This window comes from Eulemur rufifrons, chromosome 30 (assembly GCF_041146395.1).
Source record: "Eulemur rufifrons isolate Redbay chromosome 30, OSU_ERuf_1, whole genome shotgun sequence".
Taxonomy (NCBI): Eukaryota; Metazoa; Chordata; class Mammalia; order Primates; family Lemuridae; genus Eulemur; species Eulemur rufifrons.
The window spans coordinates 49,220,139-49,226,692 of NC_091012.1; the positions used below are offsets into that span (position 1 = coordinate 49,220,139).

General features: G+C 41.8%; 1 non-coding gene across 1 annotated transcript; it reads right to left on the minus strand.

Annotated features, from left to right (window-relative positions):
* Positions 1-625: 625 nt before the first annotated feature.
* Positions 626-757, minus strand: LOC138379345 (small nucleolar RNA SNORA51). Its single transcript, XR_011232111.1, has one exon. It is a non-coding gene; the product is annotated as a small nucleolar RNA SNORA51 (small nucleolar RNA).
* Between the last annotated feature and the right edge of the window lie 5,797 nt (positions 758-6,554).

Below are 6,554 nucleotides of genomic sequence, written 5' to 3' on the forward strand. Positions count from 1 at the left end.
TTACTCTGCTATTCCAGTCAGTATGGGGCATTGCTTCTTATTATTTTGGCTGAGCAAGGGAGTTTTCAGAGGCTTCCACTTAGCCATTTCTACTGTAATAGCTTTTACTCCTTAGGTGAAGGAACAATTTGAGGGTTTTTCCAACTGCTGAGTATGTCCATTCCAATGATGCATTTAGGGACAAGAAAAATGACCACAGGATGGATCTGTGGATCCACTGGAGTCACTGTGAGACTTGGGCCAGGACTCCATTTCTCACCAGGCCTCAAAACATCCCACTCTAACAGGGGCCTGTGATGGTAATTTTCCTGGTAGCAGCCCCCCAATGATGAGTATTCGTCTTTCCCCAATATACAGTCACATTGATAAATGGCATAGGTTCTCCTGAGGAAGAATTGCTAGAATCATAACTGTATATATTTGCTGTGGCATTGCAGGGTCCTTCCTCAAGGGTACCTGGCCTTTTCTTCACTTGATCAGCTGTGTCTGAGAATTTGTTCAGCAATGGAAATGGGCAAGGGATCATGATTTTTCCACTATGGCAACTGACATAATTCTACTGCTCACCTAGTCTTATTTTTAAAAATTTTATAAGCAATAACCTTGTTGGCTTCTTTTTTTTTTTCCATGTTCCCCCATTCACAATACAGACCAGGCACAGGGCCTGGGCTGGGGTGTACATGGGGTAGCTTTACTCTGCCTCCTTTTTCTATACAGGCAGTGTAAGAACACAGCCTGTGGTAAGCACTAGGAGGCCCCTTGCTGGCTTCTATTATGGGCTGAATTGTATCCCCCTCAAAACTTATATGTTGAAGTTCTAAACCCCAGTACCTCAGAATGTGACTATATCTGGAGATAGAGCTTTTAAAGAGGTAATTACAATAAAATGAGGGCATATAGGTGGGCCCTAATCCAATATGACTGGTGTCTTTATAAGAAGAGGAGATTAGGACCCAGACAATACAGAGATCAAGGGGGTGACCATGTGAGGACACAGGGAGAAGGAGACCACCTTCAAACCAAGGAAAGAGATCTCAGAAGAAACCAAACCTGCCCATGCCTTGGACTTCTAGCCTCCAGAACTGTGAGAAAATAAATTTCTATTGTTTAAGTTACCTGTCTGTGCTGTTTTGTTATGGCAGCCCTAGAAAATAAATACAGCCTCCCATCTATCTTGTTTCTAGGGATGTCATAGTTTATTACCCATCTCTACAGACTACTGCAGGGCAAAGTTGCATTTTTGCCATTCCAGACTTGCTGTCCATTATGGTTATTACATTCGCCTTGACTCTGATAGTTAACTGCTGCCACCTGGCCTCTGCTATTTTAGAATCCTATTATCCCTGTCTGTCCATTGACAGACACCAAGGAGCCTAATTAGGTAGCAATCTCTCCTATCATGCACCCTGACCCATAGAAGACAGGCACCATGAAGTTTTTCAACATTGTCAGTAACACGTCAGTAACACATTCTTTACTGCCTTAACAAAAGATGTGTCCTCTGGGCTCTCCCAGGGGACATCATTAACTGGTATGTTTTCTGGTTTTACATAAGTAAACCATTCTAATTTGCCCACCTCTCTGAACCTTTGACCCTTTTCTCAGTCAAGGCAGTTCCAATAATTTCACTTCTTTACTATAGAGGCATTGTAGTTTCCAAGTTTCAAGGAGCCATTGTAGCAGCATATTAGGACTGGCTCCAGATGTCCTTGCCAGGATGTTAAATCCTGAGTCATGGGAGAGTGTTCCAGTATCTATAAACTCTCCCATAACCAGCTTTATATCCCTCCCTTGTCCAGCACCCTCAAGATCCATTCCCAGTTTATTCTCCTGCTTCCTGCAAATACAGATTTGCCAAATCCTACAACTATTCAGTAAATAATGTCTTTTTGTTGCGGCCCGATTACAGAACGGGGGATGAACACATAAACATACATACAGACACATACAGAAATAAACACGCAGACACACACGAAGACGGTAAAGACTTCAGTAAGGAAAGCAGCAGTCGCTTTATTTTTATCCTCCTTTTGTCCAGCAGCTACTTCCAGGTACATGACTATCTTTAGAGCCCTGAGGCGACATGTTCCATTTCTTATGGAAATTGCTCAAGGGAAGGCAAACGTTTGCATCTTAACCTTTGGACCTCATTACCCTTGTGCAGGACAATGAGACACACCTTGGCTATTTGCCATAGGAAACAGTTTGTGCATTTCAATAGGCCATTGACCTTTAGCTCCAAGAAGCATTCAGCAGTCAATGGGCTGTGTCCGGACCCATTGACCTTTGGACCCAAGAAGCACGTCCAGCTTGGCTGACTCTGAGCTCAAGCCAATTCTTGCTCAGGGACGATCCTTACGCTTTTCTCTCCTTTCTTGGGCTATGCTAAGATTTGTCCCTTGTTATTTCAGTTATAGAAGAAATGTGCTGAGGTGGGGGCAGATCTTGAGGAAGACAAACATCATCCTTCTGTGTAAATATACCTCTCTCACAATCAAACCTGGGGTCTGATTTTTAGCATGGCTGTGCTTTTCTAGAAGAGCCAAAAAAAGATAAAAGTTCCCATGAAGGCCTTTTGCTTTCACACCATTCCTTGAGTTAACAGGTGACTGATCAAACTAATCATTTTCTTTCTTTAGGGTTTCTATGGCCATTAATAACAAGAAACTGACTCGATGATTCTTAAAATCTCCATCCTTCAAGCACTACAGCTATTGCATAAGCTTTTCCTTTCACTTGCACCCCTTCCTAGTCTCAGCAATTGTGATGCTATAACATGCTGGGGATTACCAACACCATGCTTACCATCAGTAATGAGGTTCTTGTTTTCACATGTTCTATTAATACATGTGACCCAATTCCAGAATTCCATCCTGAGTGTCTACTTTGAAAGACCACTTGCCTTACTTTGAATGAAACAGACCCTGAGATAAGTATTTGACAGTAAGTGTTTTATTTGGGAGGTTATCCCCAGGAAGCAATGGAGGAAAGTGAGACAGAGAAGAAATGAAAAACAATGCAAAGTCTGTTAATGAGCAGGTTAGCACTGTGGGCAACTGGGACTCGATTCCACTGGGACCTCAGGAAGGCTAAATAGAACATGCCTCAGAGTTTTCCATCTAGGGAACAATGAAGCTGGGATATTTCCCCTCCATTTATGTCTGTCATTGATTGAGGATTGCTCCTATGGGCCTTAACTCCCTGGCACTTCTGGCTTGTCTTGTCCACTGGCTTTCTGACCTCCTGTGGTCAGAAAGTCCTCAGGAAGAGAGTCACGGGAGCTTGCAGTAGGAAGTCACTGCCCTGTACAGAAACAATGAGTGCCTAGGGGATATCAGGAAGAACATCAACAAAGTCGGCTGCAGGGGGTAAGAGGGAATTATTACCTTTTTCTTTATATACACTTTTATCCTTTTTATGATTGAGGTGAGCATATGCCTGTGTGCTGGTTGTCAAGGGGCAGAGAGATGGAAGATCTTCTCTTTTAGAATTTGAAGTAGGAGGTTTGGTACGGCAGTCCACCAAAGCTGCACACACTGGGAAATTTTCCTCCAAATAAGGAGGGAGATTAGATGTTGAATGGAAACCACACCAAACCAAACCAAAAACAAACTAAAAAACAAACAAAAGAACAAAGACAAAAAACAAAAAGAAGAAAGACACATTTCATTATCCAACTACCCACACCTTTCATGATCAGTTCAAGTCTCTGCTATCGTCTCTCCTAGCCTCTTGTATTTTACTTCTTTTCACTCAAGAGATGCTCTTGTCTGCAACAGAATGATAAGTATTCTGAACTGAACTGAAAGGCTGGAGGTCAGGGGCTGCTGGCATTTGTTCAGAAGCTCAACGTCAGGGCTGATGGCTTTGCAGTTCTCTTGGCTTTTATCTCAATGTCACTAGATGACTTTTTCAGCTCCATATTCAAGGCAAAAATAAGGAATAAGGCCAGGCGCGGTGGCTCACGCCTGTAATCCTAGCACTCTGGGAGGCCGAGGTGGGCGGATCATTTGAGCTCAGGAGTTCGAGACCAGCCTGAGCAAGAGCGAGACCTCATCTCTACTAAAAATAGAAAGAAATTATATAGATAGCTAAAAATATATATAGAAAAAATTAGCCGAGCATGGTGGTGCATGCCTGTAGTCCCAGCTACTCGGGAGGCTGAGACAGGAGGATCCCTTGAGCTCAGGAGTTTGAGGTTGCTGTGAGCTAGGCTGATGCCACGGCACTCACTCTAGCCTGGGCAACAGAGTGAGACTCTGTCTCAAAAAAAAAAAAAAAAAATAAGGAATAAGAGGAAGAGATAACACCTGTATCAGGAAAGCAAAGATTTTCCCAAAGAACCCCTGCATTAGTTTCCTATGCCTGCTGTAACAAATTACTACATGCTTAGTGGCTTAAATAACACAAGTTTAATATCTCATGGTTCTGGGCATCAAAAGTCCAAAATAACTGGCCAGGTGTGGTGGTGTATACAACTGTAGTCCCAGCTACTCAGGAGGCTGAGGCAGGAGGATCACTTGAGCCCAGGAGTTTGAGGTTACAGTGAGATATGATGATGCCACAGCACGCTAGCCCTGGAAAACAGAGGGAGATCCTGTCTCAATTTAAAAAAGAAAAAAGAAGTCCAAAATGTGTCTCTCTGGGCTAAAATCACAGTGTCTGCAGGCTGTGTTCCTTCTGGAGGCTCTAGTAGAACATGGTTTCCTTGCCTTTTCCAGCTTCTAGAGGGTACCTGTATTCCTTGGCTGGTAGCTCCCTTTCATCTCACAGCCAGCAATCACATCACTCTGACTTTTGTTTGTGTCACCACATCTCCTTCTCTGACTCTTTCACCCTACATCTTCCACATTTAAGGACTCTTGTGATTATTTTGAGCTCACCTGAACAATCCAGGATAATCTCCTTATTTTAAGGTCAGCTGATTGGCAACCTTAATTCTATTTGCAACCTTAATTCCTTTTTGCCATGTAACCTAACATATTCACAGGTTATGAGGATTAGCACATGGACATCTATGTGGGGGCTGTTATATTGCCTGCCTACCACAACCCACTTATGTGTCAGTGGCCAAAATTCTAGCTGGAAGGAGGCTGGAGAAAATGGGATTGGGAGTGAGAGTTGGATAAGCCAAATAACAGTGTCTTCCATATCTTATTGGTACTTTTGACAATTTGTAATTATATTTTTATTGCATGATTTTTCTCCCCTAGTAGACCATATATTCCATGAGAGCAAGAACCATGTCTGTTTTGTTAGCTATTGTATTTTCAGCATATAACAATACCTAACACATAGTAGCTGCTCAATAAATTTTAGTGCATAAAGGAACAAGTAAACACACACCCACATATACTAACTACAGTATTTTAGGGGCCATCGCTAAGAACTGGAAACACTCTAACTGTTAATCTATGGGAAACTGATTAAATAAATTGATTTTTTTCAAAATAAATCCCTAATGCACTTATACAATGAAATACTATGCAACCTTTATAAACAATGAGGCAAATCTTAAATGTAGTGACATGAAAGTCCATGATTTATCATTAAGGGAAAATGCAAGTTGCAGAACAGCATGTACTGTATGACCCTATTTACGTGATAGAGAAGAAATGGAAGCTTCTTGACCCAGGAAAGGAAGAACACAAAGATCCAGAAAGAACAAAGAATCAAATTCTTGGCTTTAGATTTTTCCAGGAACACATACCAACCACATTCCTGCCTCATGGTCTTTGCACTAACTGTTCTTTCCGTCTGTAATACTCTTTGCTCACATATTAACATATTGATATAAGTTATCATAATTAATAGCTTGCTTTCTCCATTCATTAAGGTCTCTGTCCAATGTTATCATCTTAGAGATGCCGATTTGACCACCCTATCTAGAATAGCACGCCCTATCATTCTCCATCCCCTTATTCCACTTTATTTTTATAACATCATATACCTATTTGTTTAATTGTTTATTGTATCTCTTCTCTCGAACATAAGCCCCACGAGGCCAGGTATCTAGATGATTCTTATGTAGGTTTCCAGAGTGCCTCACTTGAGGAACCATTTCTAACACTTAGGGTTAGCAGTTCTCAAAATATGGTCTCCAGACCAACAGCATCAGTATCACTTGGGAACTTGTTAGAAATGCAAATTATCAAGCCTCACCCCAGACCTACTGAATCATAAACCTGGGAGTAGGACTCAGCAGCCTGTGTTTTAACAAGCCCTCCAGGGGATTCTGATGCACACTAAAGTTTGAGAACCACCGACTTTGGCTTTCTCTGTTAGTCAGCATTTCCCCAGCTCTCTTCCTAAGGTATCTATCTAATCCAGGTAGAGAGATGTCAATTCTGCCCCCCCCCATTTTCTCATCTATGGTGCTTCTAAGAATGTTCTAAATAAGATAGGAATGTTGAAATCTTCTGTTTAACTTAACCTTAAATTTAACTTAAAAATTTCTTGAAGCTTACTATCTAGAAAAGTGGCTTACAAACTTTTTCTGTAAAGGGCAGAGAGTAAGTACTCTTGACTTTGCAGGCTATACAGTCTGCCACAAC